Source organism: Cebus imitator, unplaced genomic scaffold (assembly GCF_001604975.1).
Source record: "Cebus imitator isolate Cc_AM_T3 unplaced genomic scaffold, Cebus_imitator-1.0 Scaffold205, whole genome shotgun sequence".
Classification (NCBI taxonomy): Eukaryota; Metazoa; Chordata; class Mammalia; order Primates; family Cebidae; genus Cebus; species Cebus imitator.
Genome location: NW_016107520.1, coordinates 2,564,661 through 2,580,178, shown reverse-complemented (window position 1 = coordinate 2,580,178; position 15,518 = coordinate 2,564,661). Strand labels below are relative to the sequence as shown.

At 39.1% G+C, this 15,518-nt stretch overlaps 1 pseudogene; it reads left to right on the top strand.

The window, feature by feature from the left end:
• The first annotated feature begins 14,256 nt into the window (after positions 1 to 14,256).
• LOC108317662 lies at positions 14,257 to 15,280 on the top strand (annotated as a pseudogene).
• The last annotated feature ends 238 nt before the right edge of the window (positions 15,281 to 15,518 follow it).

Below are 15,518 nucleotides of genomic sequence, written 5' to 3'. Positions count from 1 at the left end.
ATCAGTGCATTTATGAGGAAAGGGGAAAAGAGAAAACAGCAAGATGTATTTTATGAAACAAATTTCTATAGGCTAATATTTAAAGATACCTTTTGGAATTTTGCAAAACCTGCCATATTTGAATGAGTTAGAGAAAGGAAGTAGATAAAAAGAAAAAGTATTATGCATCGTGGGGAGATGTGAAGCCTATAAGTCAGTGACATAAGACCACATGAGCTAGTATTTGAGAGGTAGTAAGAAATAAGTCCAAGTGACTTTCTCCTACTTATTTCTAACGATCAAAACACATTTAGCAATGTAAGTCACTCAGTGTTTCTGAATAAAGTCAGATGATGATGATGAGGATGATGGGATAGCTCAGCAGTCACATGTGCGTACAAACATATACACAGACATATATAGATACATTTGTTTCTTCAAGTAAAACTTGTTTATTTTTACTTTTCCCCTTCTTTCATGATATATATGCTCTTCCTGTATTCTCAAAATAGATCGTAGAAACAGAATAACACTACCTTTTGATGTCTATCTAAAATCAAACATTTGCTGAAGATTCTTATTCTTGGCAAAGCACCTTTGTCAGGATTTTAAAGGGCTGATTTGGAGAGCTAATATACATTCTCCAACAACTTTCATTACATTAATTTTAATATTTCTGTATAAAGAAATGGAGAACAATGGATTAACTTTTCTCTACAATAAGCTGCCAAAAAATTAGAAAGAAGAAGTTAGTCCAAAGACAATAAAATTAAGGGCTTTCTTATTTTAAAAAATTAGCTTCTGGTGAGTTTTAGAGAGAAAAATTAAACTCAATAAATATGTGGTACCAATATTTTATGAACTGTAATGGAAGGTGCACATTGGACTTTATTCATCCATTCATTCATTCACATTCTGTCAATCTTTGTACTCTTATGTGTTCCAAAAAGGTGTGTTGAAGTGTGTCAAACCCATATAATGAGCCATTTCTTCAATATTTATGGCAAGGAAAAGTGTGCCTCTCTCGTGATTCACACTGGTCTCCTTGCTGTTTCTTGAACATTGACAGGCATGCTCCCACCTCAGGAAATTTGCCCTTGGAAAATTCACATCCGCTTCCCATATATCCATATGGCTCACTCACTTTCCTGTGGGTCTTTGAGACATTCCTTGACTGAGCAATTTAAAAAATGTTCATGCTGCCTCAAGTCATGCTATATTTTCATAATTTCCCAACCCCCCTTCTGCTTTCTTTATTCCATAGTACTTCACATCACTTAACATATTCAATATTCCACTTCTTTTTAAAAACTGCTTATTTAAATTCCAGGAGGGCAAGGGTTTTTGTCTGGTTTGCTGCTTTTTTTTTTTTGGTCTTCACTGCTGCTTTCCTTTGGAAATATTTGTGTCTAACACATAAATACTTGTCCAATGCATGAGTGAATGCATATGTAAAATATATTCTCTATTATTATGAAATTATCAGTGATATTGGCAGAGTGGGATTGGCGGCTTTTAATAGGAAACATCTTGGAGAACAAATTTCGGCACTATAAGGCATTCATTTTTAGCTTTTCAAGCAAGTGAGACTCTGCCTGTGAGTAGGGGCCTAAAGTCTGCTCCTTTTGTCATTGTACACAGAGGGACTCTCATCCAAGACAGAACACTGAGCTCAGACAGAGAGGAATATGGCATTGTGTGGCCATTTCCGGAGTTGCTGATCAAACAGCAAGACCTTTAAGTGATCAGTTGAAAAAAAAGGGACCAACATTGTGTACCTGCCAACCAGGCTGCCCAAGGCCAGAGCCACAAAAGATACCCCTAGGAAGTCCTGGGCCCTGCCAGATCTGTTTCCTTAGCTGCGCTGATCAACAACTCTTCCTTAGTAAAGGGAAATTAAAGGCTGATGTCCCATTCTTTGAAGGCTTCTAATTCTATGTGTTTTACGGCCTTGATCACCTATTTTGTAGAGCTATATGATAAATAATATAAGTAAAAATGTTATCATGGTGCCAAGAAGTGATTGTGGCTATTATTTTATTATATATAACCTTGTATATAATATGTCAGAAAGAGTCATGGAAAAAGCTTGAAATGGAAAAAATGAAAACTGAAACGTTGCTGGGTGTTTTATCTAATGCACCTTTCCAGATAATCTGAATTTCAGTGTACTTAAGCCATTTTACAACTCTGTAAGTTTTACAAAACTGTAGTAATGCAAATTATTCTTGTCCACAAAAATGCAAATGAGCTTTCCCCAGTAGAGATACAACTGATTCATATCCTGTGGATATTGATCGGTTCTGCATCTGTTAACAAATTCATCTCAGCATTTTTAATTGCCCATAAATGTATCTGTTCTTTGGATTCCCCTCTGAACAGGTTGTGACTTATCACTAATTCTCTTATTAATTAATAGTTTAAACAAAATATTTGATGTGTTCATTTTATATTTTTTATGAAGATGATGATTTTATACTTTCAAATATATCCTTTAACAAATATCTAGCTACTATTATAGACTGTGGATTCAGTCATAAGCAGCAAGTCATTTTATTATTTTCATCCACTTTCTAGGTATGTGTGTTTCTTTCAGTAAATATGCAGAGTGTATATTCAGGTTTTAATTTGTGTTCATAAAAATTGCTTAATACTCTATTTAAAAATTTTTTTAATGATGGGAGATGAAGCGAAATAGATACAGTGGTGGGGAGTATCAAAGGAAGGAAGAATGTAAAAAACTAAGATTGTGAAAGACCTGCTGTGCTAGACTCGAGAGTCTAGCATTTGGTTCTGAAACCTCCAAATTCCATCTGAGGTTTTAGGGCAGGCTAACCATAAGGACACTGTTGCAGAACTTTTTATCAATTTAAGGATATCACAGCTCTGTCGAGTGCTATCCTATTACATTTTTCTTTCCAAGATGATCAGGTCACAAGGATGTGGTAGGTTATTTAGAATGTAAAGCCTGTTACAAGTTGCCCCCTGGCAAGAGCAAAGCTCACAAGTACTTTTCCCCCCTGAGTTCATGTCAGTGGCTGATATCCTATTATTAAGGAGAATAGATTTTTCTTGGGATTAAAAAAAAGACAGTTGAATTGTGAAAACTGGACAGCCTTGATGGGGTTAAGATTCAGGTGCCCAGAGTGGGCAACCAGACTGGTCTATTCCAGAACTATTTCATTAGCTGCTCTGATCAAAAACTGTTCCTTTGTTGAGAGAAACTAAAGACTGATATAACCCTTTGAAGATTTATAATTTTTGTATTTTAAGGTCTTAACACTGTCAATGAAAAGGAGTCCAGCTCTGTAATATATTTAAACAGGTTTATTCTGAAGGAAATATCAGTGACCAAGGCTCAAGGCATAGTCTCAAGAGGTCCTGAGAACATATGCCCAAGGTGGTTGGGTGGATCAATTCCAAAGAGGAGGGTAAAATGAGGCAACTTCTCCTTCAATCATGGCCTGAACTAGTTTTTCAGGTTTACTTTGGAATTCCTTGAGAGAGGAATCCATTTAATCAGTTTAGGAGCTTAGAATTGTATTTTTGGTTTACAACTGCTTTATAGAGTTCTACAATAAATAAAATAAGATAATTTGAGTCACTGTAGTAGCTAGCTCCTATTGTGCCTCCCTCCTTAGAGAATTCTGTCCTTACAAGATTTATCTCTATTTGAGTATATTACGTTACACAAACAAGGTAAAAACACAGGATTTATAAAGAAAGACAAAGATCTTGAAGCACTTGCCATAAATTAGTTTTATAAACTTCCACCAGAGTCAGGGTACTCCATTAAATTCCTAGAGCCCACAGTGCAGGGAAGTCCCTAGGCCCAGGATAAAACCTATCCTGATTTTGAGGGCATGGATCCAAACACATGGCCTGCTGAAAATAAATGCATTTTAATCTCAGTGACTCTCTGAGATTAAGGCTTTGAAATGTCTTTACTATTCTTAAAATCGTAGCATTTTCCCTCCCTGCACTAGGCTGACAGATGGCCCTTCTGACTCTGCTGGCCCTGGGCAGTCCCTCCTTAACTGGTTACAGACTTGGCTTATGATCATGGTGACCCCTCACCATCAGGAGGCCAGCCCAGAGCTCAATGCTCCCACCAGTTCTGGACTTCTCCCTGAGCAAGGCAGAATAATGTGGTTGGCAGAATAGTGGCCCCCAGAGACATCCACTTCCTCATCCCTAGAACCTGTGAATGTTACCTTACATGGAAAAAGAAACTTGGCAGATGTAAGAAAGTTAAGGATCTTAAAATGGGGAGATTATTCTGGATTATCTGGGTGGGATGTAAATGCAATTACAAGTACCCTTTAAAAGGGAGGCAGAGTCAGAGAAAGAGATGTGATGGTGGAGGCAGAGATTGGAGTGATGCAACCACAATCCAAGGAATGCCGGCAGCCACCAGAAGGTGGAAGAAACAAGAAACAGCTTCTCCCTTAGAGACTCCAAAAGGAGTATGGCCCTGCTAACACTTTGAGTTTGGACTTCTAGCTTCCTGCAACTTTGAGGCAATAAATTTCTGTTGTTTTAAGCCAAAATAAATAAAACACATTACATAAATAACAAACAGGTGATGATTATGAAATGGGTAGATGTGTTTTTTGGTTATTAATAAAAGCATCCACATGTTTTAGTTCAATAGAAGTGGTTTAAATGGAATCTGAAATGGAAGGCAGATGATAAACTCCATATGATATAAAGTCACCGGGGGCTTCTGCAGTGGTAATCCCTTGTATGTGTTAGGCCTGGGGCATCTAACTGTCAAATAATTCTAAACTCCCAGTTTCAACACACCAAGATTCAGTCACTACAGCTGTCATGCACTTTGCTTACTTTATGGTAGAACTCAAGAAACATTCCTAACATGAACATCTGCCTTTTCAGAAGTTGGCAAAGTAAACGACACACTATGTAGAAACATGAAAAGGTACCAAGATGATCCATTGGCAAGTAAAATCAAGGAAGACACAGAATGCCTGGCATCTTATTGAAGTAATGAGACTAAAAGAATCTTCTAGCAGGAGGAGAAGAATGTGAGCTTGTCCATTCAAGTTTCTTTCTGCTCATAGGCACCTTTCCCAGTGGAGATAGCTCACCAATGGGCAGTACGATGAGATAAGCAGCCAGAAACTGGGTCATAGTGCCTTGACTTAAACACATAGTTCAGTCTTTAAACTTGTACCCTAATTCCACCATGTGAACAACTTGAAAGCTAGCTCTGTAGATTCTAGTGTAAATCAATCCAACAATAACAGTAACTAACAATTACTTAACACTTTCATCTCTTCTCCTGTAGATTCCTCAACAACCCCGTGAGATAAATACGTATTATCTCCAATTTGTAGCTGAGGTTACTGATGTTTTGAGAGATTAAGCAATTTTTCCAAAGCAGTCACAACACTTAGGAAGTAATAGAATTGGGATTTAAACCCAGGCAGCCCAATTTCAGACCCCATAGCTTGATCACTATTGCCTACTTACACTGATTTTGGGGAAATGTAACCACTGATGTTGTAAAAACAGACCTAAATACAAAAAACAGTGCTCACTGGGGTTGGGTGTGATGGCTCATGCCTGTAATCCCAGCAATTTGGGAGGCCCACGGGGCAGATGGCTTGAGCCCAAGAGTTTGATACCAGCCTGTACAATATGGTGAAATCCTGTCTCTACCAAAACAAATACAAAAATTAGCTGGGCACGGTGGCAAACACCTGCAGTCTCAAAGGGAGGCTGAGGTGGGAAGACTGCTTGAGCCAAAGAGGCTGAGGTTGCAGTGAACTGCAATGGTGATATTGTACTCCAGCATGGGTAACAGAGACAGGCTCTGTCTAAATATAAATAAAGGAAAAAAAGGAAAAATCCTTATTGGGATAAATCACACACATTAAATATGAGAAAAAAAAACACACAATACATCCTTGAAAATTTCTTCCCCCCCTAATTCATTTAAGGGCTATAGTTTAATAGAAAATGCACAGTAAGAAAGAATCCAGTTTCCATGTTTCAACCAAAATTATCCTAGTAAGTGCTCGGAATTCTCACCAGAAGCATTTAAGTATAGTAGTTTGATACTAACAGTTAACTTACTGAACATATACTGAAAATAAGCCACCGTCCCAAGCACTTTACATGCGTTAATACATTAAATATTCATGAAGTCCCTGTGAAGCAGGCATTCTTAGTATTCCCATTTTACAGATGAGGCACTTGAGGTACATAACTCATACAAGCAGTGAGGCACATGGCTTGGATTTGAGACTCCTAGGCTGACTCTAAAGTCTATATACTAGAGTATTCCACTCTACTCCCTTTTAAGAATATGGAGTACTGTCTGTTTTACCCTATACATGCTGTTAGCAATAGTTTTTCACAGCCAATGGCATGCTCAATATTTATGTCCGTGTGTATAGCTCTTCTGAGTATTTGCAAAGAAGTTTCAGGTACAATATGTTATTTGATATAATATTTCTGGAAGGAAGTCAGTGCTGTTGCCAGTGTCCCTGTTTCACAGATGAGAAAAACAGAAAGCCAGAGGGACCAAGTCATTTGCCAGAGGTTACGCAGGTGAGAAAGGCAAGAATGAGAATGAGAAACCAAGTCTTTTTGCTCCTTGTTGACAGCATCATATTATTTCAATGTGGTTAACAACAATATAGCAGTGTTTTTGAGTTCACATATGTATAGTTTTTATAGCGGGCTTCCAGCTCCCATATTTCTAAATCAGGGGTGCTGCCTCATTGCCAAAAGCTGGAGAAAGAAATCTGTATACAGGATTGATTGTAGAGATCCATTATACACCCAAAATGCCGTGGGCCTAAGTCAAAAGCATACTCTACGGTGACTAACAGATGCATATATTTTAAAAAGTAGGTCTTTTTACTGGTTTAGTGTCTAGTTCTTTTATGAATAGGAAAATGTTTCCCAAATTCCAGTCATTCACCCACCCGCCTTTGTGACTTTGTCTTATCAATGTATCACCTGTGCAAGTTTATGCAATATACTTTTTCAATAGATTTGATAATTTCGTTTAGCTTAAGCATGACATATAAAACTACAGGTTTGATATGTGAGTTATGTTTTTTCATACATGCAATAAAATAAATACAAAATGATAACCTAAAGCCATGTCTTAAGGAAAAGGAGAAGTCTGAGGTGGGCTTTGTCAAGGGGAGCTTGGCAGTAGAAGACTGTACCAGTGAATTTAAGGGTTCTGGCAACCTGCTATGCTATTAATGTTGATTTGCCCAGATATTAATAAAGAAAACTTCTTTTCTTCTTGAGAAAGTTTATTGAGATGGAGGGAAAGTTTCAATTGTGCATGGCTTAATATAGAAATATGAAGGGAATTCATTACAACAATCAGAAGCAAACAGTTCAATGGTGGTAAAATAGTACATAGGCACAAATTTTGTTCTTAGATAAAGGGCAAGAGACTCTAAGATTTTGCCAATCCTTTTGTCTTTTGTGCAGTGGGGAGAGAATGCTGGTTGCTGGATTTCCAGAGACATTTTGGATTTTTCCATGAGTATTTAAGGGCCATAATATAACCCTCTCCTACGCTTCCCTTACAATTTCCATCTCGTATTATAGTTAAGCATGATTCTCATTTGAATCACAGACACAGAAACTACATCAGATGTACAAGTGGAGGATTCCCAAAATGTCACTTCTGAAACTAGCATTCTGTTTCTATTCAGCTATTATATTCATACATTAGTTGTCCCTATATTCACCCTTTACATGTGCATATATTCTCTCTACAGGTGTACATGTATATCATGTAATTTTTAAGGACAGAGAAAGCATTATTTAATTTAACCAATGCAATAACCTCCTATAATTGACACCATCATCTGCATTTTGAAAATGGAAACATAGGCTAGCAAAGTTTGTAACTTGCTCTTCGCTAGAAAATAGTAGAGTTGCAATTTAAATCTGTATTTCTGGGATTGATTTAAAGATGGCCACAAAATCTTTTCTACTCCTTCCATCAAAGGATGGAGTCCAATTTTCTTTTTTTGAATTAAGCCAGACTTAGTAACTTTCTGATGAATAGAATCCAGTGGAAGTTATATTCTGGAATTTCTGAGACTGGGTCATACAAAAGTATTGCAAAAGTATTGCAGCTTCTGCTTGGGATTCTGGAAAAACTTGCTCTCTGGACATGTCCTCACAGGATATTCCCTGGTTGAAGTCAGCCACCATGCTTTGAGGATGCCCATGTGGCCCCATGGAGAGGTTCATAGGGAGACTGATTGAGGTCCCCAGTGGGCAGTCCTGGCTGAACTTCCAACAACCAGCAACAACTTGCCAGTAATGTCATTGAGTCATCCTCAACATCTAGCCCAGTTGAGCCTTCAGATGTCTGTAGCCCTAGCTGATATCTGACTGCAATTACACAAGAGGCTTTAAATATAAAAATGTTTATTCTTTATCTTTGTTTTCTGTAATTTCTTGGGGCCACTCCAAAAATGCAGACTGGTTTTTTGCATGGAGTATGAAAATACATTCTGAACCACAGAAAGAAATAACTAAATTGGTATCAGTCACCTACATGCTACCAGTCTTGCCAGAAGATAGATTTCTTTGGCATGTATGTGTACACGTGCACTGCATTACAATCAACAGCACAGTCATTATGTTAGCAGTGTGTTCTCTATTATAGTCTAATTAACTAAGGCAGAGGTGGAGAATTAGCCCACTAGATATACCTGTCTTAGACTTGATATATTCAATGGGCTGATCTACAATCCAATCCAAGGGATTAATATTATCATGCTCATTGTTTTTTGACATAATAAACAATTTCCCATACCTAATGATTAAATCATTAAGAACAGAGTATTTAAAGAGTAAGTGCTAAAAAGGAACTAGAGAACTGAGAACAATGATGTATTAGTCCGTTCTCAGGCTGCTGATAATGACATACCTGAGTGTTGGCAATTTACAAAACAAAGAGGTTTATTTGGACTTACAGTTCCATATACCTGGGGATGCCTCACAATTATGGCAGAAGGCATGGAGGAGTAAGTCACATCTTTCATGAATGACAGCAGGCCAAAAGACAGCTTATGCAGAGAAACTCCCATTTTTAACACCATCACATCTCCTGAGACCCATTCACTACCATGAGAACAGCACGGAAAGACCCGCCCCATGATTCAATCATCTCCTACCAGGTCCTCCCCACAACAGATGGGAATTACTTGAGCCACAGGATGAGATTTGGGTAGGGACACAGAGCCAAACCATATCAAATGATTAAACTGCTCATTTCAAATGACAAAAAATAATAGGCAAAACTTTTCTTTACTTTTCTTTTTTTTTTTGATGTGGAGTCTTGCTCTGTCACCAGACTGGAGTGTAGTGATGCGATCTTGGCTCACTGCTACCTCTGCCTCCCAGGTTCAAGCAATTCTCCTGCCTCAGCCTCCTGAGTAGCTGGGACTACAGGCATACGCCACCATACCCAGCTAATTTTGTGTATTTTAGTAGATACTGGGTTTTACTATGTTGGCCAGAATGGTCCCGATCTCCTGACCTTGTGACCCATCCGCCTTGGCCTCCCAAAGTGCTGGGATTACAGGTGTAAGCCATCACACGAGGCCAAGGGTAAACATTTTCTAAAGCCACAGCCCAAATGAAGAGCAGGGTATGATGAATGAAATCGCTCAATCATCTCCCTCTTGTCCAACTTCTTTTTAATATCCTTTGTATGTCTCCTTTTCCTTTCAATGCTTTTTATGATATCTCATCCTTGGTCTGTTAACTTTCTCCGGTGTCTTTTGTCCTTTCCATTTTTCATCATAACCCAATGGCAATTTACAAGCAATTGCAGTATTTAAAAAAATTATATAGTATTTACTGAGTAATTGTTTTTTCTAGTTCTTAATTATGTAATAGTTATCTCAAAAGGAAATATAAAATCACCTAGCTAAATTATAGTATTATTTACTTCTCTGCATCTGATAATTGTGACTATTTTTGCCTCAGGCCTACTATTGGTATAATGCTTTAGATTATATGCTTAATTATGGTTTATTTATTTATTTAGAGACATGGTCTAACTCTCACTAAGACTGGAGCACATTGGTGTGATCAGAGTTCACTGTTACTTTGAACTCCTGGAATCAAGTGATCCTCCTCCTGCCTCAGCCTTCTGACTGGCTAGAACCACACTACACATACCTCACCATACTCAGTTGATTTTGTTATTTAAAAAACTTTTTTTCAGTACAAAGTACATTGAGTATCACATTCTTTTTAAAAAGAGAACAAACTTCATTAATTGTTATTAACTTGAAAAGACTCATTTTGAATTAGTGAAGATCCTCAATTACATTTGCATGTGTATTTTTTCATAAAGTTTTAAATAGCTTTATCTTAAGAAGAGAAAATTTTAAGCACTGTGTACCTAGTAGAGGTTTTCGGAGACCTAATACACAGACATGATAATGTGTGTGAGAGTTTGTAATAAAGTTAAACAAATAAAAATTTACTCACCAGAAACTTTCCTCAAATATTTATCAAGAGAAAAGCATTTGAAATGAAGGAACTATGCTTTCCAGTGTAGACTTAATGTGCTGGGGAATTGGGAGGAAAGCTAGGTATCATGAGTGTCTGGGTGTCCTTCAGCTGTCCTAGAGTGACCCCGTATGGCCTTCAAGTGTGAGCAGAGTGTCACTGCCCCACGGGTTCTTCCTTCCTGCTACACAGACAAAACCAGTTCACTGAGACCATGGTATTGCAGCAAAGAAAGAGTTTAACTGAGGCTAGGCTAGCCACACAGAAGATGGGGCTATTACTCAAATAAGTCTCCCTGATGGCTTGGAGGTTAGGCTTTTTCAAGGATAGTTTGGGGAGCAGGGGATTAGGGACTAGGTGATACTAATTGGTTGGGAATGCAATTGTGGGGGTGTGGAAAATAGTCCTGGTGTGCTGAGTTTGCTTCTGAGTGGGAGCCCCAGGACTGGTCGACTCACCAGTCCCAAATCAGGATGGGGTCAGTCAGTGGCCAGAATGCAAAAGTCTGAAAGATATCTCCCAAAAAACCAATCTTAGCTTCTACAATAGTGATGTTATCTATAAGAGCAATTGGAGAAGTCAAAAATCCTGTTACCTCTGACCATATGACTCTAGAGCAGGAAGGAATTGTAGAAACTACGTCTAAATTTTAGCAGTATTCAGACCTCTGTCCTAATCCTAATCTTGTGGCCTTTCATTAGTCTTACAAAAGGAGTTTCAGCCCCTGAACATGGAGAAGATCAGACTTAGGAAAGTACTATTCTCATCCTTGCTTTTTGGTTAAATTATAAACTAAATTCCTCCCATGGTTAGATTGATCTACATCCAGGAATGAGCAAAGACAACCAGCCTATGAGGCTAGAAGCAAGAGGAGCCAGCCATGTTAGGCTTTTCTCACTTTCATAATTTTTGCAAATGCAGTTTCAAGAGCACACGGAGTTACTTGCAGCAGGGATGTGAGGTTGGTAGAGTTAAAGGTGTCTACCTCTATGGCATAAATGGGAAAACAAAAGACAAATCAGTAAAATAAAGCAATACCTAAAAAAACAAGCCTATAAAGGATGCCAAGGCAGATATACATGTGAGAAGATAACAGAAAGACACAATGTTCATCATGGGAGTTGAATATCATGTTTCATGGCCCAGCAAACTATCTGTAATGCCCCATATGTCCCAAAGGAGGAGAGCCTCTGGATATTCCTTCAAACAGATTCCTTTTCTCTCAGTATTAAAAATTCTGGTTTTAATGGGAATCTCATCTTGCATTTGAGCATTATTTTTATAAGAAAGAAATGCATTTTTCAGCCAGACCTCACTAATTTATACCACCAGTTCAGATAATTCCTGAGTTTAGGTTTATCTTTCCACTATGAACAAAGACACTTCAATGAATGATCATTACAAAGACAAAACTAGAAGGTTAACTAAATCACCAAATGAAAAATCTGGTCTCCTTGTTATTCTAAGAATTTCCATTTAAGCAAACAAAAACAATCTCAATCTGCACACCCTATATATGCTCAATAAATATTGGTTAAATTAAATTTGCTGAAATTCATAATCTATGTAACATGCACACTGAAATGGAGAAAAGCCCCATGGGTGCATTATTTCACATATAGCATGAGAACAACCCAGTCATACACTAAAATAGTCTCTCTGAATTTTCACAAACTTTGTTTTCTTTTGTGAGGATTTACGGTGTCATTTACAGCACATACAATAGATCACTTCCCTAATCCACAACTTAGAGTGTACCTCAGGGAAACTGTCATTAGAAAGTCAAACACAGAGTAACCAGCAGGGGGATACAACAAAGAAATCACAAATAATAGAAAGTGGCAAACTCAAAATGTCCAAAACTAAATTTGGCATGACTTCCTCACCCTTTCTTCCAAATTTGGCCCTTGCACTAAGCCCACCATTCTAACTGGCCAGAGAGCTCTGAGTCTTATAATGAGCTTCTTGACTTATACAGCATCAGTTAATCATGAAATCCCCTATTTCTTCAGCTTTATCTATTTCCATGTCCATGATTTATATTGTCAACCTCTTGTACCTGGATGCTTCAGACAGATTTCTTTAATCCAGCCTCATCTTCTGTCAATCAAATCTATCTCCTGTTATTTAAAATCTTAATTTCATTCTGTCATTCCCTTTACTTACTTTCAACCTTTAGTGGCTCCCTATTTCCCAGCACATTAAATCACTGTTCTCTGCATGGTTTCAGGAATCTTTATTCTAGTTATGCATACATGTCTGTTGCATCTATTACTTCTCCTCAGCTTGAATCCTATATCCTAGTAAGGCCAGTCACTGACTTTTTCTACAAATACATCACATTCTCTCTTACACTACATCTTACATCATTCTATTTTCAGAAAATTTCAACCCTTTCCACCTCCATTTAGCTCTCCTTCCAAGACAAACTCAAGTCCTCCCTGCTTTCTTGATTGCTCTAGCTCTTACATAACTCCTGTGGCCTCCCCTTTTGAATTATTTATTGTAGTCCAACTTAGAGGGCTTGCTGTAGCTTCAGATGTGCTCACTTTGTTTCTTCGAGTGAACTTAAGTTTCTTGAATGCCATTCCCAATCACACCTGTCATCTCCAATTAAGTGTAGGCCCCCAAGTAGTCTGCCCACATTGTACCTCGCACTTCTCCATCATGGCACTCACCAAATTTGCAATTCTTTGTGTTTCCCTGCTGGACCATGAACTTTTTCATGGCAACAGTCTCAACCATCTAGTCTGTACACCATTGTGTACCAAAGGCCATTGTGTCCTCCAGTGTGGGGCACACAGAAATTGCCACAGAAATAATCTTTTTTTATACTTTAAGTTCTGGGATACATATGCAGAATGTGCATGTCCATTACATAGGTATATATGTGCCATGGTGATTTGCTGCACCCATCAACCTGTCACCTACATTAGGTATTTCTCCTAATGCTATCATACCCTCCCTTATGTGCCCACTCCCCAACGGGTCCAGGTGTGTGATGTTTCCCTTCCTGTGTCCGTGTGTTCTCATTGTTCAACTCCCAATTATGAGTGAGAACATGTGGTGTTTGATTTTCTGTTCCTGTGTTAGTTTGCTGAGAATGATGGTTTCCAGCTTCATCCATGTACCTGCAAAGATCACAAACTCATTCTTTTTTATGGTTGCATAGTATTCCATGGTATATATGTTCTACATTTTATTTAACAAGTCTATAATTGATGAGCACTGGGTTGGTTCCAAGTCTTTGGTATTGTGAATAGTTCTGCAATAAACATATGTGTGCAATAGTGCTGCAATAAACATATTATAAAAAACATTTATGATCCTTTGAGTATATACCCAGTAATGGGATTGCTGGGTCAAATAGTATTTCTAGTTCTAGATCCTTGAGGAATTGCCACACTGTCTTCCACAATTTTTGAACTTATACTCCCACCAACAGTGTAAAAGCATTCTTATTTCTCCACATCTTCTCCAGCATCTGTTGTTTCCTGATCTTTAATGATCGCCCTTCTAACTGGCATGAGATGGTATCTCACTGTGGTTTTGATTTGCATTTCTCTAACGATCAGTGATGATGAGCATTTTTTCATGTTTGTTGGCTGAATAAATGTCTTCTTTTGAAAAGTGTTCGACCAACTTGATCAGGAGAAAGAAGGGGCGGGTGAAGGAGGAAGGCAAAATAAGGACACAAACTGCAGTAGGGTATTAGGCTGCGCCTGAGTGCCTGCTGAGCGGATGGAGCTCTTTGTCCGTGTTCCCTATGGCTTGTACCAGGGCTATGGGAACACAGTACCTTTAGGCCAGCCTGGACTCTCAGGGCACAAACAGCCTGACTAGAGACAAAATATGGGTTCCCCCATTTTCCTGGCTAGGCCAGGGCTGCTGGTGCTGGCGAATGCCTCTGACTACTACATGGACCCAAGAGGGTGCAGCTTAAGGCCATTCTCTCCCAGATGAACCCCAGCCTGAGCCCGCGGCTGTGTAAAGCCAACACCAAGGAGGTGGGCGTGCAGGTGAGCCTGCGGGTGGACAAGGCTGTGCAGTGCTCGCTGGGGTCTCGCACCCTGAGCAGCTGCTCCTCCTGGGACGTCAGAGACCCCCAGGACTCCCTGCCAGCCTGCGGGGTCACTTCGCCTGCCACCGGCCACAGGGGCTTGGTCCGCCTGCAGAGGGATGAGGATGAGAGGGAGAGCAAGGCACTCCCCAGCCCTGCGGAGGCCAGCCAGCCGCGGTCACCACCACCAAGATCAGAAGCTGAAAGGCAGCAGGAACCCGGGCAGCTGGAGGAATCGGGGGAGAAAGACGCCCCGCGCTCTCAGGAAACCAAGAGCAAGCAGGCGCCTGGAGACACCAACGCCAAGCCGCTCCGGAGGCCAAACTTCCAGCTTTTGGAACCAAAATACGGCTATTTTCACCGCAAAGATTGTAAGACCAGGTGGGAGAGTGCTTATGTGTGGTGCATTTCTGGAACTAACAAGGTTTATTTCAAACAACTCTGTTGTAAATGCCAAAAGGTTTTAACCCTTATCGAATAGAAGCAATCCAATGTGAGACCTGTCAAAGTCTCATTGTTCCTGTCCTCAAAAGACACATTGATCTAAGGAGGCCTCATCGACAAGAACTGTGTGGTCGCTGCAAAGACAAGAGATTCTCCTGTGGCAATATTTACAGCTTTAAATATGTCATGTGACTTGTACAGGACCCCTGAGCTCTTCTTGTAACTTACTGTGTTGTCTTCCTTTTCTGCAACTCGGTTCTGACCTGGCATTGGAAAATGGACTAGGCTTTCGTACTTTTTGTAGGTTGTGTAACAATTGTACAATGTGAATAGAATAAAAAAAATGCATGTCAACTAGAAAAAAAAAAAAAGAAAAGTGTTCATATCCTTCACTCACTTTTTGATGGGGTTGTTTTTTTCTTGTAAATTTGTTGGTTCCTTGTAGATTCTGGATATTAGCCCTCTGTCAGATAGACAGATTGCAAAAATTTTCTCCCAT